This window comes from Cupressus sempervirens, chromosome 2, assembly GCF_028749045.1.
Source record: "Cupressus sempervirens isolate cs-2001-9-10 chromosome 2, ASM2874904v1, whole genome shotgun sequence".
NCBI lineage: Eukaryota > Viridiplantae > Streptophyta > Pinopsida > Cupressales > Cupressaceae > Cupressus > Cupressus sempervirens.
This window is the reverse complement of record NC_143119.1, coordinates 319,247,472-319,273,731: the sequence shown is the minus strand read 5'-3', so window position 1 is coordinate 319,273,731 and position 26,260 is coordinate 319,247,472. Positions and strand designations below refer to the sequence as shown.

General features: G+C 34.8%; 1 pseudogene; it reads right to left on the bottom strand.

Moving 5' to 3' along the window:
* Nucleotides 1–2,223: 2,223 nt before the first annotated feature.
* The window catches only part of LOC149572390 (TMV resistance protein N-like), a 46,122-nt pseudogene continuing 22,085 nt past the window's right edge, over nt 2,224–26,260 (bottom strand).

Sequence of the window (26,260 nt, the reverse complement as noted above, 5' to 3'; positions counted from 1 at the left end):
CACAAATGCTCCCTTGGCTAACCTGTCAAACCTTGTCCCTCTCAACTCTTTCTTTTTTTGCCTTCTGTCTTCTCACACAACAACTACCTTTGTGGCTTCTTATATAGTAGCAAATCTCACAAAACCACCAAGTGGTATTACATAAACCATGTGCTAAAACCATATGCTACCTAACCCATTGATCCCACATTTAATATTAGAAATATAAATTTTTTCCCTAATATTAAATAATTACATCAAATATTATCAAAATGTTACAATAGAACTCATCAATTATATCCCATGGGAATCTTTACATATTGCACATCCATCTAGGTGCAACATTACATAATAAAATAAAATAATACAATATAACAATATAATGCAATGTGTGCAACACCCATTATCTCAGCATATAATTATAATCCTAACCATAATCTTAACACTAACCATAATTCCACTTGTAAACATAACCATAAACCCAACTTTAACACTAAAACCTAGCCCTGATCACAATAATAAATGTAAATCAACTCTAATATTAATGCTAACCCTAATCAAATTATTATATGCAATATGTTACACATGATGGTTTGCTATTAGCTAATATAGCTAACATATCCACTATGTTTAAAATATGTTGAGATGCATCAAGGCATTGAATGTTTCTATTGTTCACCTTTAATATAGATAATAATAAAAATTAAAGTTGAGAATTTTAACACAATGAAATAAAACTTAAATATTACTCACAATAGTTTTCAATGATCATAGACGATTTGACTTTTACCAACACAATTTCTTTTTAACTAATTACTATAAGATATTCAATCTAATCAAATGAATTGTGACCTAATATTTTAAAGCCATAAAAATAGTCTAACTAAAAAATTAACCTTAATGATTCTTATTTTTAAATGATTATAAATTAAACTAATACTAGTTTAATTAATTAAAATAACTAAAAATTAATAATTTAAATTTTTAAAAATGGTAAAATATTTATCTCTTTGTTCTTAATTTTTAAGCTGATAGGCTTCTCCTATGGAGTGAACGCTCCAGAATAAATGCATTTACTGTCTCATGCACAGTCAGCTGTCTTACGAGAAAATTATAATGACAACTGGAACGGAGTCGGTTGTGATCTTAAGATGGGTAGAGATATAATGATTGATCTGCGCTCCTTCAATCCATCCAACACCTTCATCTACATGGTCGACATGCTCTCGTACTCCATTAGTGATCTCACCGAGATTCTCTACATCTGTCTTACAGCATGGAAACAAATCACCGACAAAATCCTCAATTACAAGGTATTTGTGAAAGTGTGCAGTGAAATACATACATCTTAGACCTTTGTACCATGTGTCTTTTAGATATGATGTCTTGCATCGAGAATTGACGTTGCGTAAATAGTCAGGGGTTGATTCAATACAAACTAGTTATCTTTTAGTTTAGTTCCTTTGAGTTGCTAAGGGCTTATTGCTTTCATGAAGAGGACAATGATGGGTGGATGAGGGAGAAGAAGACAGCTCTCATGGTGCTGGCCAATGCGGGGTCGTTGAATGTGCAGACTCTAAAATACCCCACGGATGTTAAATCTCTTTTTCATTTTGTTATGTTTTGGTTTTGTCTCACGCCTAGATCGCCAATTTCTCAAACATGTTATGACAACTCAAGTTCTCCAAATGCAGGGTCCATAATTTTCAGCGTGAGTCTATTTTAGCATTGTAATAATGATTGTATTATCCGTCATGTTGGATGCCAACTATTCTTTGTTGTGAGAACTATGAGAACACTTTACAATATCCTTTGATAATGATAAAAGCTTTTAACACGTCTTCATAATTTCTGAATTGACCGTTCCCCAATATTTTCTTGTCACTAGAAGAGGAGAATGAATTGTCTCACAGTCTATTGGTAGTCTTGCATCTTTGTTCCGGAAAAAAATCATGTTATCCTACATATCAAAAAGCATTACTCTCTTTCCTAGATCATGTTATCCTTTTTATATATTTGTTTGTTTTTAAATTTCCATGACATCCATAAGTGGCGAGGGTCTCAAACATGAATGTTTTGAAATCTGAAGTATGCCAACCTTGTAATGATAAGCGCAATATATAATAATGTGCAAAAATGTAAGGGAACAAAAATCAGCATGCGAAGAACTCTGTTGGAAAGCGTATGAGCTGGGACACGTGGTGGGAGAGGGAAAATTTTCCAAGGCAAATTTTACCAAATTTGCTAGGAATATAAAGAGCTTGGAGGGTCCTGGGTGTGGCCATTAAGGAAGACACATTGCTGAGACACCAGATGGTATTCCTTTTCTGTCGACTCAACCTGAAATATAAGATATACGTTAGGGAAGTAAAAATAAATCTTAGATTCTAATTAATAAAATATTTTTTATTTACTAAATTGATTGGTTTTAAACATTGTTCCTTTTATTAATATTTTTTGAATTGTTTCTTTACTACTTTTTAAAAATGTTGACTAAAATATGCATAATTAAATGATAATGTATATTTAAATTAAAATATTTAAGTCTATATATATTGTGTTAATTTATATTTGATAATATGTCATTTCTACCTTATACATTTAAGTGATTAGATCTAAAATATGTTTTGACTTTCTAATAAGATTATAAAATAAATAAATACAGAGTGAATATGCAAATAATAGATATGTAGTAATATTTTATTTCTTAAAAAAATCTAAATATTAATATTTTACAAAATTACAATTTTTTTAAATATCATATATTTAAAAGTAATTCAATGTCAAAATATAAGATAAGAAATAGATAGAAACAAAATTCAACTTTTAAATAGTTATTTTATTATCATATTCTTATTATTATATACTTTTTCTTATTATTATTATTAACAATTTTATCTATTTCTCATTTACAAATATTTGCACTACTCAAATTTTATGAGATATTCTAAAATTTTTACCAATAAAAAAAATTGTATTATCAAATTTGGCACACTTACTTTTACTTCATACAATGCTTCTATAAAATTTTATGCATGCTTGTAATGGCAATTTACTATTATATTGTTAAATACTATTCAGCTTCACAAATAACTTTTGTTGTTAAGCACTTTAGGACCACCCTAGCCATTATTGTTTCATATGTTTTACCTTTTACTGATCTATGCAATTTCATACAATAATGATATACATAAAATACACTATTGACTTATCCCTTGAATGTCCCAAAACTCTCACCACACTCACAATCACCCATTGCCCCTCTCTCAATCGCATTGCCTGCCGATGAAACCACCCAACCGTAAGATAGATTTCATTGTCCGCGAGTGAATTTACAAGGAAACAACATAGGACCGCGACCTTCTGGAAAGCGTTTTTTATCTTCCCACATTTTATCCTCCAACAATCTCCGCTTTCGTTCTGCAATGAGCTCAACACCGTCAGGGTGGGAAAGGAAACAGAAAGAGAAAGAGAGAGAAGATCCATGACCGACTCCGCACCACTCACTGCCCTCCCACGTATCCAAATCTCGCCTGGCGATGCCTGCAACGAAATTACTCCACTCAATCAGATTCAACTACATCACAATTATTTTATAGTACAATCGAACAATTTTGAAGTACCTCTATATTTATAGTCTGAATGCAGGGTCGAAGAGCTGATCTGTTCTCTACTACCATTACCAATCTCTTCAATTTCTCCATTCCTTCTAAACTCTGTATAACTTGAGACGTCCAACACGATTCTACCTCCAACGTCTCCAACGACCTACAATTCTCTAGCCCTTCAATTTTCACAACTTTGTCGCAATCTGTTATCAAGACTCTCCGGAGGGAATGCAAATTAGCAAAACTTGCGACCTCACGTAACTCTGGACAATTCCGTATTTCAATAGACTGAAGGTTTGTTAGACCGCGAAGACCCATTACTTCTTCAGCATTTTAGAGTCGTGTACCTCTAGTGTCCGGAGTGATGTTGGGAGGGTTTGGATATCTCTACTTACTGATATTGTTGACACACCTGTGGATTCTATCCATACCTCCAAGCACCCTTTGATTATCACACCTTTGTTACAATCCTCTGTCCTGACCTCTTTTATGGAATGTGCCTCTGCAAAATTCGCGATCTCATTTAACTCCGGGCACCCAAGAGAGTTCGGCAAGCTGGCCAACAACGGACTACCTATCTCCAGCACTTCCAGTTTTCTGAGTTCGCCAATGTCACTCGGAACCTCCCTTATTCCTGTACCCCTGATATGGAGCTCTCTCAGAAACACTTGATTAGTGATTTGATCTGGCAATAGTTCCACCTTCCCGTATCCCTCCAAGTTAAAGTACTTAAGGTTACTTATGCTTTCCAGCATGTCGGATCTGAAGCTGAGTTCTTCACACCTTTCTACATTGACATGTTGAAGGTGTCTGAGCTGCTTAAAAGAATCTGGCAAACCCTGCAGCTGTGTACACGAACTCAAATCTATATGCCGAAGGCTTGTCAGGTCCCCAAAACGACTAGGCAGTGACGACAACAGTGAAGAACGCGATAAATCCAGCCACTCCAGTGATCGGAGACCAGAAAACTCCTCTGGGAGATTCTTCAACGCTTGACATTTACGAAGAACTATCCTTTTCAATTCCTTCAAACGTCCTATTGAATTTGGAATCCTTTGTAATTCATTTGCTCGCTTTATACTTAGATTTCTTAACTCCAGCGGAGGCTGCAGACAGCACAATTGTGTTAGTAAAGAAGATTCACATTTACTAATTTAATCTTTTAATAAATTTTTTTTTTTAAAGCTAAAGTGGACTAGCCACCATAAATATATTTATAATAGAAACTGAATCAAAGATTCAAAAGGAAAGAATTAGAAGGAAAACTCAGAATTCTTGTCATATACATGTATAAAATTGATAATTAGATTTGATTCTCAACAAGAAGACCATGCATTCCCTGAATATAAAGCATTGTTCTTTTTCTCCTTCAACAACAGTCAGTTGAATTCCCTATTAGACTTTATAAATGCCCCCGGATTTAGATCCTCAAAATCCATCCTGTCACATCCTATGTTAGCCAAAAAATCTGCCAACATATTCCCTTCTCTCAAGGTATGGGAAATATGAATAACCTTTAATGAGTCGAAATGCAACCAAGTTTGTTGAAGGATATATGAGAGTTTCCAATTACGAGATTCCCATTTAATGCATGAGTTTATGATCACCATGTAATTGCCTTCAATTTGGATTGATTAATAACCCCCTTTTAATCAAAAATTAATCCTTCAAACGAGGCATACGCCTCACCCATGTTGGTACCTAACGGAATAAGGGACACTATGATGCCAAGAACCTCTCCATGATGATCTCTAACCTATCCTAGATTTTCCCAGATTGCCACAGGAAGACCCATCAAAATTAATTTTAACTAAACCACATGTGGGAGGGAACCATCGAACTGAATCCCTAAGTGTTGGGAAGGCTAGCTGTTCATGATGAAGCCATCCAAAAGGAACATGGATGCCCTTCCAATCCCTAATGATAGTGCTATCCCAACTGGATAAAACTAGATTGCATTTGACTCTATGACAACTAGCATTCACCACTTTCGAGATGGACTTTTCAATACCAATAAGAACAGATTTAATTGGTGAAGAGATCTTACAGAAGAATTCCTTGTTTCGTTCCCACCAAATTGCCCAAACTACTAATACAAGGATGAGTTTATTTCATAAAATTAGCATGATAACATTGGATATAATGAAGAACTGCATGAATATAATATTTCTATTTAGTTTCATTTGCTATACATGTTAGCTTTTATTTTTCGCTTTTGTTACTCAACATTGCTAGCAGAGTGATTCCTTGTTGGTGATTGTGCTCCTCAAGTTATTGATGCTACACAAGATTTGAGATGCCATGTGAGACAATGCAACATTAGACAAGTTCTTCCTATGGAGGTTCAACTTTTTTCGTCTAGCCTCTTTGGTTAAGATTCAAGGACTGAGAGATATCCATTCCGCCAAATTCGTCTAGGGCACAATCCCAGCCTCATCCCTTTTAGATGTCAAGGGCCTTGCACTTAGCAAGACTTGATCCCTAGTGGGCTCTTTGTGAGCCTTTCAACTTCACTAGTAGACCAAGTGCCCTTTGACAAACTGAAGCGATGTAGAACAAGGCGTTATCTAGTAAAGCAAAATATGTCAATTGCATGTGAGAAAGAGACTCAAAGAGATGTCTGGCATTTGGCATTGAGTAAAAAAAGAGTTCCTACAAATTTCTTCATCGTAAATGTTTGTTGAATATCATATAACATTCTATTGGTGTTTTTATATTCTTGCTATTATAGGATTTAATATAATATCTAGACGGTATATGAAAAATATATGGTATCTGAAAAAATAGCAATTAGATTGTGAGAGAAATATTTTTTATCAAGTTGGCAAAGAGAGGTTCTTGAACCCACACAGGACGTCACATTACAACATCCACATTACAAGGAAGGCAAATCTCATAGCAACAAGCCATTACAATCTGAAGCCCACTAGCCAACCAATAGCAAAATAATAAAAAACTACATAACAATACAAGTAATATAGGATTAATTAACATCAACTTCTTCCTACTATTAATATTAAACATATTAAAGTATTGTCACTATCATAACTACAATAATAGAACATAAAGTCTTTGGAAAGTCATTGAACCAACCAGAGCAAATTAAAAACAAAACTAAAAAGTAACTTATTTATCCTTGTTTATACCTCCACTTCTTGAAAAGGCTCTGTGTTCTTTTTTCTTGCTCTCCTCATCTAATTCATTGAGTTCCTCATTTTTTTTAGGAACTTGCAAAGCCTACTCTTACCTTTGACTACTCTTACCATGATATTCTACATCAGAACATCATATAGGTTACAAAGAGAGGACACCACTTTATTCAAGTCCTCTAACAAAAACAATGGGATAACAATTTTGAGCACCATGATTTTGTTTTGGAGGGCCACAATATACCCTAAAACTTTTCCTTCATTGATTTGGCCTTCTTCCTATTGCATTGGCCTATTATTAGTAGTTTTACCTTCAACACGTTCTAGGGACGAGCAACCTATTTTGTGCTTAACTAGGATTTTCCCAAGGTCACATTAATGTCCATTGAGATATTCTCATTAGTATCCTTCATTTCTTCTTCCTCTTGAGTGTAGACCTTGTCCTCAAAGTTGTCTTCACAATCCATAGGTTCATACTCTTTGTTGGTTTTCAGAACTACTTCCTCAATTTCTTCTCTCTTTCTTGTTTTTGATTCTAGCTTCCTAGTGCATTGGCTTGTTATTAGTACTTTTACCTTCAACACATGCTAGGGACGAGCAACCTGTTTTGCGCTTAACCAGGATTTTCCCAAGGTCACATTAATATCCACTGAGATATTCTCATTAGTATCCTTTATTTCTTCTCCCTCTTGAGTGTAGCCCTTGTCCTTAGAGTTGTCTTCACAAACCATAGGTTCATACTCTTTGTTGGTTTTCAGAACTACATCCTCAATTTCTTCTCTCTTTCTTGTTTATGATTCTAGATAACCTTCTTTCCCAGAAACTTCCTTCCTTTTATTTAATCTTCGGTATGCAGGCCTTGTTTAATTTCTTTAGACCCTGTATCTTCGAAGTCCTCCTAATCCAAGCAGTCAAAATCCCCTGAGGCACAATCCCTGCCTCATCTCTTATGATGTCGAAGCCTTGCACTTAGCAAGACTTCATCCTTGGTGGGATCTTTGTGAGCCATTCAACTTTACCAGTGGACTTGTATCAGGTTCCTAAATCGTCTTCATGGTGCCCTTTAATGGTTGGTAGCTTGCAAGCTTCATGCCTTGGAAGTATGAACCCTCCATAAAAATATAAAAATATAAAATAAAAAAGTCCTCCTAATCAATATCTATATAGCTTTTACCAATATTGCCCATCTTTCTCTCTTTAAGGGTAAAAGCAATTTTTTTAGCAGGGGCTTTTCTCTTCTGAGGAGTGATGTCCAAGAGCATTCCTCAAGGAAAATCTCAAGAAGGGGTCAACTTTTGCTAGGTTTGGTAGGGTTAACAAATGATTTTGTGCAGCAAAGGATTTTGTCTTACAATAGCTCACTGTTAACAAGCTTTATATGAACAGAACTTGGATGGGCTACAAGAGATTAAGGATAGGTAAGGCAACTAGTAGTGGAAGGAGAGTGGCTATAAACATGATATTAGAGAAGGTATATCAGTCCTTAATATAGAGGAGGGTTTTCAATCTTTTCAATAGAGTTATGCAGGGAGGAAACTAAGAAAATGGACACATTAATTTTTCTTCCCATTCCTAATGTGATTCAACAAAAGAAAATGGTACCCATTAAGGGTAGTATATCTTCCTTCGAGCGTAAAAGAATTCATGACATTAAAGAAAACCAAACCATAAGGAGGCAGGAAGGAGAATTTGGCTTACCCATTACACAAGGGATGACCACCATCTTTTCACTCTTTTTGAAGAAACACATCTTGAATTTTTTGCAATAGCCTTTGCTCTTTTATTGCACTTTTTCTTTAGAACAATCCAACTCAATATCTTTTGCTACTAGTTCAAGGGTGATAACAAATTTAGAGTTTCCAATGTCCACTTGGCCATCCTTTCTTTGAAAGAGGCTAATGTCTTGGACAAGAAAAAAATTGAATTACATCTCTCACTCTACAGCAGAAGCAGAATATGTTGCAACAGTAGTGAATTGTTCCAACATTGTTTAGTTTAAACAATTGTTGATAGGTATGAAAGAAGAAATCAAGGATCCAATAGGTATATTCTATGATAACACCAACTTGCAATTAACATATCCAAGAATCTAGTGACGCATACCAAGGCAACACATTGGGATAAAATATCATTTTCTGATATTGGAATATTGAATACAAAAGAACAAATTGCAGACATATTCACTAAGCCATTACCTAAGGATTCATTTTTGTATCTAAGAGGTAAGCCAAGGGTCACTCCTCTATTTAAAACTCACTAAACAAAGATTAGTGATGCATCGAATGAGCATTTGAAGATCAGTCAAAGAAATCAGAGAATCATTCTAGAGGGAGAGATTGATGTCAGAGGGAGTTCTCATGGATGAGAATTAGAATGAAAGTAAGGATATTATCCTTACATCTATTTCTCTCTAAACGTTCTTTGTATTATGGCATGTTGTGTTGCCATCAATGTCAAAGAGGGAGATCGTTGAAAATAATAATGCAATTGTACGTTCTCTTTGATGTTACACAAAATGTCAAGCCTTTACTGAGCAGTCCATGTTAGTTGAGCTCACTTGGGTGTCGAAGGCAATTTCTTGTGTATGTCGAGCTTTCCAATTATGACCAAGTGTTTCAATCATAACCAAGTTCAAAATCAGTTTTAATCGAGTTCTCTTGATTCCCAAAGGAAATTTAGCGTGGAACCAGTATTAACCGAGTTCACTCGGTTACCAGAGGAAAGTTAGCATGGAACTAGTATTAACCAAATTCACTCGATTACCAGAGGAAAGTTAGCATGCATCCAATAATAACCGAGATCACTCATGTACCAAAGAGAAATCAGCACAAAGTCAATATTGACCGAGTTGGGTCAGTTAATGAAGAGTTTCTCTATGTTTATCGAGTACTCAATTTTGTATTAACCAATTATTAGCATACTGAGTCTGATAGACTTATTGGTTAATACCAGTCGACATAGGATAAAAATTGTTTGATTAGAAGAGTATTCAAACTAACTTGACAAGGTAAATCATATAAATGAAAGGTTGAGTTGAGTATTGAAGAATGAATATGTGGAAGAGAAGAAGATGAATAGAGGAAGCGAATTAGAAGGACACCAAAGTATACAAGTTGACTAATTTGCAAAGAAAAATTTGATCAAGAAGGATCAAGTAATCAAGTCAGAACTGAGATCTGAATCAACAAAGTCAGTTGTATCAACAATCAAGTCAAGTCATCATTACTCTTTAATAATTGTAGCAGTGAATCAATTGTCCTAACTGAGATAACCTAATAGCTACTTTGTAAATCCTCTAACAAGATGGCATTTCTAGATTGAAGTGTCTAAAGACCTTTAACAAGGTCACTCCTAATAGGGTGAATTAAATCATCTAATAGGGTCACAACTAACTGTGTGTTTTGAAACTTTTAACAGAGTTGGCTCCTAATAGGGCTCACTTCAGAAGAGTGAAAAATAGTAGCTAGTTGTAATTGGTGGTATTCCCAAATTATTTTTCCATGTTAAATCTTGGTGCCTCTTGTGTTCATGTTATTTCCTTTATGTTTCTGCAAATAAGTATATCAGATGGATGTAAAATCAACTTTCTTGAATGGAATCCTAGAAGAAGTCTACATTGATCAACCTTAAGGTTCCATAGATCCTAACAAAAGGGATATGGTTTGCAGATTACACAAAACTTTATATGGTCTCAAAAAAACCCCTAGAACCTGGTATGAAAGATTGCATAGTTATCTGGTAAGAATTGGTTTTCAAATGAAAAATGACAACAACAATCTATACATCAAGGAAGGACCAGGAAAGAAGATATTGCTAGCCAAAAAAATTTTAGATGATATATTATTCACTGGATATGATGGCATATGCAAATCCCTTTCTAACAAAATAAGTAAGGAATTTGAAATATCAATGTTTGGAGAGATCAAATTCTTTGTTTGCTTGAAAATTCAACAGAAGAAGTATGGCATCTACATTACTCAATCAAAGTACATCAAGGAGATATTGAAGAAATTTGGAATGGAAGATTATAAACCAATAGGAACACTTATGTCTACTGGACATAAGCTTTTCAAAAATTATCATTCCAAAAAGGTAGATCAAACTATCTCAGACTACATATAGATCAATGATTGGAAAACTTCTATATCTAGTACACACAAGACCTAATATTGCACTAGTAGTTGGTACGGTGGTGAGATTTTCTCCTAGTGCAAAAGAAAATCATATAATGGCTATAAAAAGAATTATGAGGTATCTAAAAGGTACTGAAGATTATGGTTTGTGGTATAAGAAAGGAGGCAATGTTGAATTGAAAGCTTTCATTGATGCTGATTGGGCTAGAAGTATTGATGATAGGAAGAGCACTAGTGGTGAAGCATTCTTTCCTAAAAAGAGGCTAGTGTCTTGGACAAGCAAGAATCAAAATTGCATCTCTTAATCTACAATAGAAACAAAAGATGTTGAAATAGCAGTCAATTGTTCCAACAGTGTTTGGTTCGAACAACTGTTGACAGGTATGAATGAAGGAATCAAGGATCCAGCAGTTATCTGCTGTGATAACACTAATGCAATTAACATATCCAAAAATATAGTGATACATACTAAGACAAAGCACATTGCAATAAAATATCTTTTTTCTGAGAGAATTGGTGCAAGATAAAGGTAAGATTAGAATATGTGAATACAAAAGAACAAATTGCAGACATATTTACCAAGCCATTACCTAAGGATGCATTTTTTTATTTAAGAGGTAAGCTAAGGGTCATCCCCCTATCTGAAACTCACTAAACAAAGATTAGTGATGCATCAACCGAGCATTTGAAGATCAATCTATTGGAAATGTGCATTATGCTAGGTGACTAAGAAGGGGGTGAATTAGAAACAATAAAACTTTTACTTCAACTCACCAATTAATCCTTTATGAGCTAATCTAACCTAATTGCATGCATGAAAGACTAAAAGCAATAAAACATTCATAACAGTTGACACAATATTCGGTAACTCAAAACCTTCCAAATAGAAAGTAAAACTAGGGTGGGGATGATACCCATAAGCTTTATTACTGTAGTATAGAGTTGGCTTGTTAAGGGTCACATTTGATCACTTCTGGTGATCTACCTTGTTAAAAGAAATAAGGGTTGTTAGGTCCACCTTGTAAAAGGATTTATACAATACAATGAAGTATGTACACAGTTAGGAGATTCTGCATAAGATTGTTAAGTCCAACTTGTTAGAAGATTTGATTGATGCACCTCTTAAGATGAACCAATAGCTGATCTCTAGTCTGCAACACATTTTGCTAAATGAGATTCCTTTGATGCAGAACAATCACCTCAATGTGATGGATGAGACTCTATTTTTCCTTATACTACTTGTAGCCTATAGTCTTCTAATTCGCATTTATACTTATGCTTCTGGTTTGTTGCATACTCATTTGGATATGACAAGATATCTTACATTTATACCAATCCAAATAATTACCTTCTAGAGTCAACTACATTACCATTTTCAAGAATCTTCAGCAAGTCGGCACATTGTTGATACTCGGGTTTTAAAAACCACTCGAGTGATACACTGACACTCAACAACTCAATTAACGTTGATGACTCGACAAACACTATAGAACTTGGCTTACTTAGTGAAGCTTGATTGACACTGCACCAACTCGGTTTACTCTATTAAGCTCGATTGATAGTGTAACAGCTTGGTTTATACTGTGAAGCTCAATTGACACTGCAACAACTTGGTTTACACTATGAAGCTCGATTTACACTACAACAACTCGATTTACACTGCGAAGCTCGACAACAATGTAACCAACCAAATGACTTTGGCACTAATTGACAAATGGTGTGACCATAATGTCAACAATCTCCCACTTTGCTTTTAATGACAATAACACTTATCATACCAAAATTATTAATTCTCAAAAATGATAGGTCAGAACTCCCCCTATCAATGTACTTGGATATGTAGCTCGATTTTGACTGTTGTGTTGATACTCAGCTGACACTGGCTCTATTTTTTATTTTTCAAAATTGTTTTTGTAGCTTTGTTGTACATAAATTCTTTTTTCCTCCTATGATTTCACACATGTTGCATAACTATATTTTCCCTCTAGATATATTCCCCCTTGTTTTTGACACAAATGCCAAAACTGCATATTTACAAGGTAAGACCAAAATGTAAAACAAAATCACTATGTACTGTCAAAATTATAGACATAGTTTTATCCCAATTATCTTACAAGACTTATCAAGCATGCAAAGCTATCTAAACTTCAGATGATAACTCTATCATATGATCAGCAATAGAAAAAATTTTGTCATGGATTAACATTGTTGCATAAACAATGTGTTTTTGCATTACATCCATGCTTGGAATTATCAAAATCTGAATTTCTGCCAATGTAGCCCTAATTATTGCTTCTTCTCTCAATAAATTTGCCTACAATTATGTCAAATACCTAATCTTAACAAAATGCGTTGAGCTAGTGCTAAGGTCAACTGACAATTGGTTTGCTCTTACCTTCAGACCAATTTCTATCTTTGACAACTTGTCCTTGATTTCCTTGGTGAAATTTGAAGTATAACTTAACTTTACAAACAAGGAAACAACATTATTAGCAGTACTCTCAAAAGTAACAAAAATAGTCGACAATTCCACTTAAACAATGGCACTCTTCTATGCCACCTTCTCCAAAACTTTGTTATCAAATTTTCCTTCTGCCCTCTATAATAGTTTTTGTTGTCCATTCAAATCTTCATCAAACTTTTGCACTATGTCAACAAGTTGGTCCAAAATAGCTTTCTTTTCATCAATTTCTATACAAGTGCATCAACAAATATACCTTTGATATCTTCCAAAGTTCTCCTAGAGTGTCCATCTGATCACAAGTGAGATTGGAGAGATCCATATCTGCAATTACTGTCTTCCTCTAGATCAACTTCATCATTGCAAAATTCTATCTTTTTTTCTTTTTTCTTAGGTGAAGGAATGATTTTTTAACTCAAATCCTTAGTGCTCAGTTGAGGCTCGACTTCAACTACCTATGTCACCCTTTGCTAAAGGAAAAGCTAACAAAAGTATAATTGTTCAACTTCAATGACAATAAACTAGTAGTATTATTTAGAATTTGAAAATGAAGTAAACTAATGAAATGTGTATAAATCGTTTAAGTTTAAGATTATAATTTTTAATAATTACTTGGAATAAGAAATGATATATTTTCTTAATTTTTATAAACAATTTTTTAGTTGTTGAAAAACCCTAAAAATTAGGGGTTTAGTTCCCACCACAAAACTATAAGGAAATAAACTTATTTTTATTTGAACTCAGACTATGTTATAAATAACACATATAGCTAGAACAATTAAAAATAAAAATTGACTTTAGACTTGTATTTTCTCTTTTATAGTGATTCAAATTTCAACTCATGATGGGGACACGACCTAGCACAGAATAGACACAATGGAAAGGGAAAATTTTATTGACAATGAAAATATGCTATTACATGCAAAACAGAGAAAACAGACTTCAAAACATGCCCTATGGGCTTACAATAGTAGAAATTAGGAGATAATTTCTTCTCCCAGTTCCTTCTCTCAAACTCCATTCTGAACTGCCTTTTACAATGCCAGAAATGTCCTTAAATAGACCCCAAAGGGTTAAGGATTAGGAATACATTCTAAAAAGTGCTAGTTGGCATCCACCGACCAAATAGAAGGTTCCAAAAGCCGCATTAGAAGTTGGCACAAAATTAGAAGAATCCAAAAACGGTAATCGAACTTTCGAGAGGCATAACTTTTGAACCGTTTACATTTTCAAAAAGCTCTCGAAGTGCTCTATAGCCCTATAGACCAGCTTTGCTCATCCCCCATTTTGGCCCTGTACAAGGTCATTTAATGCCCTGAATCTGATTTTGAAGCATTCTTAGGAAGTCTCCAGAAATCAAAAAATTGCAATAACTTTCAAACTGTGGTGACTTTTGACTTGATTCTTTTTCTAGAATGCTCTAAATTACAATTACAATCATCTAGCAAATTTAAACCTCCTAGTTCACCAAAATGATGGCTCAATTACATACTCCTATTTTTTAGGCATTTTCACATATCCTACGATGCTCAAATACTCTAACCTAGAACACTAATAGTGGAACTGTGAGAGTTGGAACCTTTATTTGACCCAAATGGGTATCCAAAAATGAAATTACATGAAACAGAAGCTAAGTCTAAGTACATTTTTTTGGGTGACACAACATTGCCCTTATACCTCTGGATGCTTCTGCATCAACTCACCTGAAATCAATAGTTTTCATATCCCTCCACATTTTTCAAAACAAACCTATTCTAACAAGAAGACAAATTATACATTTTAAAAGAGGACTCTCTCCTCTAGAATATCGTATAATTTTTAAATTTATTTTATATGATTTAAATTTTTTAATTTCCTAAAATAATTTTATTTCTTTAGTAATTGGATACAAGCTAGTATAACACATGTAATTAATAGACATTTCCAATTGGAAACATGTGACACCATATATAACTTAGCTAGAATTAATTTATCTAAATCATATGTTTGAGAAAAAATGTTTTTTTGGATAGAAATCCTCAAATTTAGTTGTTCTGATAAGTCATCTTGAAAGGTGACACAGCTTTGTACTTTTTCCTAGTAGAAGAATTTACATTGCCTTATTGTGAATTGGTCTGGCTTAATCCTGTGATGAGTGGAGCTTGATACTCGGTAGATGGAGTGGTAGATCAATAATCATCACTAAACTCGATAAGATAGATCAAAAAGCCAATTGAGAGCTCGGTGGAAATATGTTTAACTCAATGGTCTATGACTCGGTTGCAACCTTCGCTAAACTTGATGTAACTATTGCTTTGCTCAAAGAGTTAGAGAGGGAGGTCATTACCTCTGCTACAATCTTTTCAGTATCAAAATCTTCAATATTTTTAATCTCAAGTAGATCCTCACTGCTGGTTTGATCATCTTTTTCCTCTTCATCATCATCTGCATCATCTACTTGCACAACTTCCTCAGTGGTCTTTGTAACATGTAATCCATAAATATTCTTCCATGCCCTTGTATTTGATTGCACAATAGATTCAATATCATTTGACAAAATCAGAAATGCATTGAACTTGGGAGTTAGCTTTTGTTCATGCTTTGTCAATGCTTCCTTCACTTCCTTATCTAAAAGATTTGGCATTACCTTCATCAAGTTTTTTTCACGGATATCCTTAGTAATCATCACTTTATTATCCCAACAATGTGCAACTGCCTTAAGTAGAATTTCTTGAACTTCACTATTTAGCCCACTTAGAGAGTATTTCCACTTTGCCATCTTTTCCACTAAGGCTTCGTTTATCTACTTTTGCTCTTCCTTGTTTCTCATTTCATACTTAAGAAACTTTAAATTTGTCATACCTCCACCATCTTTGAGTTTTAGTCTGTCTTCAAAGGTTGGGGAAGACCTTTTTAAAGTTATTTATTGCTCTTCTTCTTCATCTTGACGTTTGAGCTTCTTCCTTGACTTGGTGGGTCTTCTGGTGAAAAAGGCAAGTGAGGACCTTGTAGCTTTCTTTATTATTGCTTTCCCCTTTTTCTTAGGAGGTTCTTCTTCTAATTCTTCTTCTTCTTCATTTTCCTCTACCTCTTCTTCATCTTCAATGTCATCACCCTTACCTTTTGTGAGCACAAGAGGAAATCAAATTTCTTATTCTCCTTCTGAATCTTTCCTACCTTCTTTCTTCCTCTCTTCAAAAGGCAAGTGAGGACCTTGTAGCTTTCTTTATTATTGCTTTCCCCTTTTTCTTAGGAGGTTCTTCTTCTAATTCTTCTTCTTCTTCATGTTCCTCTACCTCTTCCTCATCTTCAATGTCATCACCCTTACCTTTTGTGAGCACAAGAGGAAAATCAAATTTCTAGGTCTTCTGGTGAAAAAGGCAAGTGAGGACCTTGTAGCTTTCTTTATTATTGCTTTCCCCTTTTTCTTAGGAGGTTCTTCTTCTAATTCTTCTTCTTCTTCATGTTCCTCTACCTCTTCTTCATCTTCAATGTCATCACCCTTACCTTTTGTGAGCACAAGAGGAAAATCAAATTTCTTATTCTCCTTCTGAATCTTTCCTACCTTCTTTCTTCCTCTCTTCAAAATCTGAGGAATCTGGATTTCAAGAGAAATCCTAATTTTTTCTTCTTCATATGTTCCAAAATATGCTTCCTTAGGGTCCATTGGCTCATTGACAAGAGCCTCAATGATGTCCTTAGTATCATCTATTTACCTCATATGCAAGAGGTCTTACACATGCAACTCTAGGTCTAATTGCCTGATTATGTACCTTGTCACAATCTACAAGGAAACATATGTCATACTTATAATCATCCACTAGTTGCTTAGGTATTTTGAACCTACTCTGCATCCTTACTTTGAAGATCTCAAAACCTGCATCCATGGTGCCCTCAAAATTGTCTTCCATTTCAGCTATAAATTTAAGAATTTAATATATAATAGGTATATCCTTCTTCTATACTAAGCTACCCTTGGAAGGAAAAAAAATTTGAACATAAAAGAATAAGCATGCCAGAAGTGAACCAAACTTACATGGATTTCTCTTGGATTCTCGGTTGCTCTCCATGTTCTTGCTCAACTGGTTCAACTGTACCTGGGCAAGGTCAAAAGAAAGATTGTTCTTGACCACCTTGTATGCTAAGTCCATAGCTTAGCATGGGACACTATTAAGTCAGCTATTACTATATATCTTGCAGTCAATTACATGAATTTTGAACTTGATCTCAATGTTAGTAACACCATTAAGCTTCATTCCTCTATCATACCACTTGGCAAGAGTCTTCTTCACCAACTCAACCTAACCTAGGGTTTTTTTTGTCTTTACTTTACTAGTCATGAGCAACCAAGTAACCCTATGAATCATTTTCTTTGTGATTTGGATGGGTTGGTCAAGCCAGAATTGCATGTTTGTGAACACGACTTAATATGAACCTAATCAACTAAATTTGGAAATCCCTCGGCATATGCAGAATGTTGGTTAAACCCTTCACTTCCAGGTGTTTATGCTGGGGTTTTAGGTTTCCATCCCCACACAATGCCTCATACGCTTGATTTAGCTCTAGAATTCCCAATCCCTGAATTGAACAGTGGTAAAAGGATCTAATATCATGAATCAACGGTACCTTCACTGGAATCTGCGAGTGCGCACCAACTGGGTCCAATTCCTCTATAATTGCAAGACAAAGTTTGAACATTGGGATTTCACGCTCATCGTCTCTTACCAACATCTTAGATCCCTTCTTAACTTTGTTGCTTAATAGACACCATAATGCTCGATGGTGCAAGGATAATTCGTGATAAATTTGCTCTAAAGTACTTGGGGACTCAAGATTTCTCTTCTCTATTTGCTTTGAATTTCATAGTGAAAAAATGAAAAACCTCTGATTCTTCCTTTTAACCAAAATTTGTCTTTAAGTTGCCATTAATGGATTGCACAACAAACAACTCGGTGACAGCCTGTTTAACTCGACAAGTATGAGATGCTCGGCTAAGTCTTCTACTTAGCAGATACCTTCAATCTTCAACTCAATAAGCTTGGTTAGGTCTTGGAACTTGATATACTCCATGTATACTTAGTTAGAACTTCGTATGCACTATTTGTATCCAAGCTCGATTAGGTCATGTAACCTGACTTTGTTTGGGTAAGTCTAAGACACTAATTCAAACTTTCATCCAACTCAGTGGTCCCAATGCATCTGAAATTTTGATTTGAATATTCTTTCTTGCTAACTGGAACTAATATAAGATGTTTCCTTTGAGTCATAGTTCCAGTGATCTCCATTCATAACTAGTTTGAGATGGTTGAGTCACCCAATTCACTAACTTGGTTGTCAACATTTTTATGATTTTGACTTGCATTCTCTAGAGATTTCTTTACCCATTGCTACCTCATTTGACTTCTGATATTGTTAGCCTTTGCTTTCTTTTCATCTTCAAATGCAGCTCGGTTTCATACAGTTCTTGGCTAGATGACCAAGTTCTTTACATACAAAACATCTTTTTGGAGGATTTATCTTCCTCATGTGAGTTTTTATGCAATTTGCTCCAATGTGTCCATACTCACCACACATGTAACATCTGCACCATGTGTTATAATCCCAACCAAACATAGCCTTCACAATTTGTTCTTCATACAAAACATCATTTTGGAGGATTTATCTTCCTCGCATGAGTTTTTATGCAATTTGCTCCAATGTGTCCATACTCACCACACAAGTAACATCGGCACCATGTGTTATAATCCTAACCAAACATAGCTTTCACAATTTGTTCTACTGGGTTCCATTTCTTTTGTTTTGTATTCTGAAGATTTGTGCCTTTGTTTGTCGTAATTGAAATGCTTTCCTTCAAACTTGGTTTTCTCTGTGCATTCACTTGCTCTATGTCCTAGCTTGTTACAACTGTAACACTTACCACTGAATTTTGATTTATCATTGCTCCAACACTTGTTTAATGTATGCCCTATCTTTCCATAATGATTACAAGTAGGTTTTTTGTCTTTTGAGCTCCTTGTTGTGATGATTCACATTCATCTGTACAGCCTAATCCAATTTTGTCTTTCTATGCTAAGATCATTCTATAATCTTTTATTATTTATCTTTAAGTTGATAAGTTCTTGATTTGCACAATTGAGTTGATTTAGCACATTTGCAAGCTGAAGAGATAGGTGATGAATTTCATTGTCCTTTTCTTTTATCCTTTTAGTTAGCACTCTTTTTTCTTCTTTTTCTATGTCCTTTTGTTCTATGTTTTCACACATTCTAATTGACTAAATTTCTTTCTACCTTTTCAATTTTCTAACTTCTTCATGTAAAGTTAGATTATTTTCAAGTAGACCTTTAATTGTTGCATCAGCTTCATATGGACTTCTGTCTTGGCAAATGTCTTCAACTCTTTCTTCTATGTAGGGATTGTCATTTATTTGTGATGCTAGTTCTTTCCTCCTTTGCAAAGTTTAGAAAGTTGCTCCTTCATTTTCTTAAATTGATCCATGGCCAATTGCATATCCAATTTTTCATTCTCAATAGCTTTCTCCAGACTATACAATTCCATTGCCTCTAATCTTTTGTCAAGCTGCTAAACTTCAGATGTGAGAACCAATGATCTGATGCCAATTGTTGGAAATGTACAATAGGCTAGGTGCCTAAAGGGGGGGAGGTTGAATCAAGAACCAATAAAACTTTTACTTCATAGTCAAGTTGATGCATCATTGTAAGACCAGATTGCATATGAATCAGTACACCAGGTACATGGAAAAGTCCATTGAATGTTGTCTTTGGCATGAGATGTCAAAGAGGGAGAGTTTGTGCTTTCATATAAGTGAGAAATTTTGAGGAGTTTATCAAACAAGTTTTCGGAGTCATATCAAAGAAATTGTTGTCAGAGAAATTAGAGAATCATTTCAGAGGGAGAGATTGATGTCAAAGGGAGTTCTCACTAATAGAGGGAGTTCTCATGGATGAGAATTGGAATGAAACTAAGGATATTATCCTTACTTCTATTTTTCTCCAAAATTTTCTTTTATTATGACATGTGTTGCCATCAATGCCAAAGAGGGAGATTGTTGAAAACAATTACTCAATTGTATGTTGTCTTTGATGTTACGCAAAATGTCAAGCATTTACCAAGCAGTTAGTGTTAGCCGAGCTCACTCAGGCGTCAAAGGCAGTTTCCTTTGTATGCTGAGAGTTTTTAACAAGGCCACTCATAATAGGGTGAATTAAATCATTTAATAGGGTCACACCTCACACTGTGCTTTGTTATCTTTAACAGGGTTGACTCCTAAAGGGCTCACTTCAAAAGAGTGAAAAACAGTAACTATTGCAATTGGTGGTTTTCCCAAATTGGGTTTCCACGTTAAATCTCAGTGCCTCTTGTGTTCATGTTATCTCCTTTATGTTTCTTCAACTAAGTTAATTAAGGTTAATCACATTAAATATCTCAAGATTTATATTTTCAGTGTTAACCGAGTTACAATAGAATATTAGTGTTAATCGAGTTTCAGCAAGGTTTTGGTTTTATATTGTGTTGGCATTTAAAGGGACTTAGATTTGTTTTAGAATTAATTGATTCACCCCTCTCCCCTCTCAGTTACTCCATTCCATTTCCAACAAGTACAACTCATTACGAATCATTTGAAGTAATGAAATCAATCCTCGAACTTGAAACAACCAAGATATCCTCTAGAATGGAAAAAAATGATATATCAAATGTTGGCATTGTAGTGCTAACATGGAAAGTTTTCTCATACTATTTTGGGTGCACAATAAAACGTTGATTAGATAATTTGTATATTTATCATTTTCTCTTCCTTGGTACCCATGGAATGCACCCTAGTAGACTTTTATTTCCTCAAATATCATCTTTTCTTTTTAATAATTTATCTTTTTCACAAGTTTTGTTAGCATCTTAGCACCATTTTTCATCCATGATAAACAAAAGACTGAATAGAATCTGCTTGGAGCAAAATATGGTAACAACCAACATCACTAGAAAGAGCTCTAAAAAAGACCTTTCCAACGATATAAAGATTTCCCAAATCAGAGATCGAATGCTCAAGATATGTCTCCCAAAGTGCAAAATTGTACCCTTGACTTTGATAGCAAGAAAAGTCATCAAAAAAGCATCAAAACTGATAAATACCTATACCACTATGACGAGCTCAGAATCAACTTTTTGGGGATATCTTATTTGCAAAAAATGTAGTCTATATGCCTGAGATAATAGCAAAAGTGCCTATACCACTATGACGAGCTCAGAATCAACTTTTCGGTGATATCTTATTTGCAGAAAATGTAGTCTATATGCCTAAGATAATAGCAAAAGTGTGACAGTAGGTCCAAACAGAACTTGAAGGAGTAACAAGATATGTTGATGCAATGATAACGTCTACGAATGACGAGCATAAATTTGATGGTCAAGAGGTCATCAAGGCAAAAAAAAAAAAAATGTCAGAAAAAATGACCCATACTAGAAAAAAGTATTTTGTCACCGAAAACATAATTCTAGATCAAAGGGTCAATGTCAGGAAAAAAAATCTTATGGTTAAGGGTATCCAATCAAAGGCGTCAGCACCAAAAAAGACAAGTTACAGAGGCATAAATTCTGGCAATACGTGTTGCATAATAAAAGGTGAGTGATATTTGGTCAAGGTCTTCAAAAACAAATTGTCACCTCCAATAATACATGTGTTGGCCTAAGTGCAGTCATGTCATATGTATTAAAACAAAAACAAAAAAAACTTCTCCCATGCTTGGAAAACAAAGCTCCCAAAAATGCTTCACGAAAAATCCTCAAACTACCCATAGAGAATACTGTCTTGTGTGGGAAACCACTTAGTGTAATTGGAATAACATTGGTGAAAAAATGTGCAAGGGTTAATAAAACCATACATTGCAATCACTAAACTGTTGAGTCCAAAATTGCCTTGACAAGCAAAAGAAATTGTCAACCAAAACAACCATTGGAAGGGTAAACCAAATTTCTAAGCATTGAGTGCATTGACCAATGTTGAAAATTGGAAGGCAAAAAAAGAGACCAAACTTCCATAAACTGTTACCAAAAACTCAAATGATTGACGATAGCACATGACATGCACTTGGAAAAAAGTGTGCTTAGGTTGGGGAAATATGCGCTCCTTGCAAGCCAAAAATGACATGCGCGATCTCTAAGCAATCGCACAACCTCCAACCAAAAAGTGCATGCCCAATTGATATAAAACCAAGCATGTGGACCATAGAAATGTCATGTTGGAAACATAAAAATGTGACTTTTGCAAACATTAAAGCCTTACTGTTCGAGCTTGCATGGAGCGTTCTTATGGAGCATAAGAACCCACAAAATAAGACTCCAAGAACAAGCGCTCAAACTAATAACAAGCATTTCAACCAAAACAAAATGCTGACCTAGCGCTTAGGTAGACAGTGAACAAGCGCTCCAACTAATAACAAGCACTTCAACCAAAACAAAATGCTGACCTGTCGCTTGGGTAGATGATGGAGGGCCCAAAAAATTAGGTGCAAACTCTAGAGAAGGGGTGTGAGCATCCACATGTGAGGACATTAAAGGTCTCATCATGGACCAACATGCCAAATCTCCACTGACTCACCAAAAATCCCATCCATTAAAAACTCGTAGGCTCCAAAAACTACGCTCCCCAAAGAGGGCACATCAGAAATCGCTTTGGAGAAGAGAAGTACCATCAATGTGTGCTAGGATCTCACCATATCAACTTGCAAAATGCATGCACATGGTCAGAAGGAGGGTCGACATCCAAGGCAATGGCTAAAGGGTAAACTATTTTGTTTACCCTGCCTATGCCTTAGACACCGCGTACGAGGCTAGACTGTCAGGCCTGACGTGGCAATGGCTAAAGGGTAAACTATTTTGTTTACCCCTGCCTATGCCTAGCCATGTACCCTGCCGTCAGTACAAAATACTGCTACGGGTGTCATGCAGCCGTATTAGTGCCGAGTTTTGTTACTTCCGTCAGTCTATGTCTTCACTGAACTGTACTGGTCGACCATGCAAGTTAGGAAGTGACTGTTATGCATATGATGGAAAGAATATATTAACCCCTCAATATTTTTGAATTGTGAAATCAACAAAGTATGAAAAATACGAGTTCTGAAGGAAAAATAATAAGAGAACTTTGTTTAATTTAATGATTTAAGTCTTTTTTAAAGACAAATCAAAAGTTTTCTTTTATTAATAAAATTATAGAGATTTATCAATTTAATAATATATTATTCTATAAGATTATTTATTTAATTTTAAATACTACTGAGTATATATTATTTAATATGAATAAAATCATATATTTTATTATATATAATAATTTACTTCTATTTTAAATATTTTTATTACGAAATACTTAATAATAAATAAAAACTATAAAATTTTAAAAAATCTAATTATAAGGAAAATTTATGCCTTAAGATTAAAATAGAATGACTTTGTTTATAAAAAATAATTAATTTAACAAAGTAAAATAAATAAGTTATAAGGAATTTCAAAATTTTTAAAAATAAATTATATACTATTAAAAATTTGAATTGTCTTACACAAGGAGCAAATGTATGCCGAAATAGTCCTAAAAAAGGATCCAAATATTTCTACACATGAAGGACTTGTTGATCTAGTAGCTGAGCTTGCAATCCAACACAAGTCATTGGATATTGCATTGAATAACTAGGATGCAACTCTCAAAATACTCCTTGAGGTAAACAAGAAATTTTTGGCCAAGCATGGCATTACTATTTAGAACCCTTTGACATCAGTATCAAAAAGGGGGAGATAATGTAGGAGACAATATTCTAAGGGGGAGATATATTAAAGGAGGAGAAATGCATATAGCAAAAATATAAAGAGATAACAGGTTCAGAAGTAAGGAATATGTCAAAAACAGGTCAAAGAACAAAGTAGATCAGGCACATTGGCACAGTTTTCATGACATGACAAGGCATAAAAAACTCAATGGGAGTCATAAGGTATATTGATTGTTTACAATATTTTTTTGAAATTTTGTATGTAAGTTAAGCAAGTGAAGAATGTACACATAAGGATTAGATCATGAATGATCAGTTAAGTGTTTTTGACACTCATGTCAAAGGGGGAGATTGTTGATCAAATAAGTAAGATTGAAAAATGAGTGTCAACACACTTAACCATTTTTCATCATATGTGCCCAATCACAAATAGGTGCCGAGTAACACAAAAAGTTAATAGGTGTCGAGTAACACAGGAATTCTATAGGTGCTGAGTGACACAGTAATTCTATAGGAGCCGAGTAACTAGGAAACACAGTGGATGCCAAGCAATCCAGAATAGATGGTTCCAAGCATTAATATTACTTCATGTGCCGAGCAATGCAGGATTTCAATATTGGAGAACCTTTCCTCATGATTTCATAGAGATTGGATGGATTAAGATGAAGCTTGAGTTGTTTGTACCTTGCTACTAGAACTGCATTTTTTCTAGATTTTGGGTGCCTATTTTAGAGTGTGTAACTAGTTATCCTTAATAAATGAGAGGTTGCACACTTCAAGGATTGACGAGGACCTAGAGTACTTCCTTTTTTCAAGTGTGAAAGTTCTAAGTCATTATTAGTTGGGAGATATGGCAATTCTCCTACAATATGAATTTCTAGCAGACTACGTGACAGGTTTCTGTATATGACTTTTAGGATGGATGCGCACTTTTCCTTAATGAATCAACCTTTTTGTAATTAAGGGTTTGTAGAGGACCTAAATTTGTACCTATCGTTCAAAGCACGAGTTCTAATTCAATCAGGGCTATGAGATATCATGATTTTACTGGGATATTGATTTCTGGACATTTAATTGCTATTGCAGGTGAACTTGTGTCATTTCATTTATGTATTTGTATTTAATTTGTGTTCTGGGCTGACTTGTGGCTTAGATTAGTATAAATAGGGGTCTTGTGGAATCTTTTAGTCATTTATTTGAGTGTGAGGAGCAGCTCAAGAGTGAGTTTTTCCTGAGTCTATGGATAGAGCACTGAATGCGAGGCAATTTATAGTAGGATTATGATGGAGTTATGAATATGTGGATACAACACTGAATGTGAGGTAGTTTACACTTGGATCTTGGATCAAATTTGAAGAGTAGAGCTAGGGCTAGACCTAGAAAACAAGGAGATTTCTTGGTAGGCTTGCCAGCACAAGTTTAGATTTCCTTGGTGGTTTTCTTCTAGATTATTAATATGTTACAGATCTAGGCTAGCTGAGATTGGTTTGTAATTTGGATCTTGTTGGATCTTGCAGAACTAATTTTGTAATTTCTATTTGTATTTGGCCCTAACCTAGAAGGCCTTATAGCCAGGCACATTACATGTAATCAATTATATTTTATGAACAAATTATTGTGAGTTGGTATCAAATCTTGCATTATTATTTCTTGTTGTTGTGTTTTTGCTATGTGGTTATATTGTTGGGGGCTAGGACATCTCCTTTGGGGATACTCCTGCCATGCACTATGCCAGATGGTATCAAAGCATAGTTGTTCCTAAGCGTGTAGATACATCATTGAAGTTGTGGCAGTTTGCACCAAGACTTGGGTTGGTGAAGTAGATCTAAGTTGATCTTGATTTGTTGGTGGAGTTTCCTTCTAGATTCCTATATCTCTTAGTTGTGAGGTGGCAGATCATGGTTCTAACTTGCAATTGTAGAGGGCTTGCATATGGATTGATGGATGAGAAGAAGGAAGATTGATCTTGTTGAGGCATGATCATAGAGAGTTTGTGGATTACAGATCCATGGTCTTGGACTTGTGATGTGGTTCTTGATTGTTCATGTGAGGTGGCAAAATGCAATCTTACTTGTAAGAAATTTAGGTTTGTCACAAGGAGTGTAGGAAGGATTTTTTGTAGAGGGTTTATGAAGATCTTGGGAGATGGCTTCGAGAGGATTGGACCCTAAGATGGTTGCG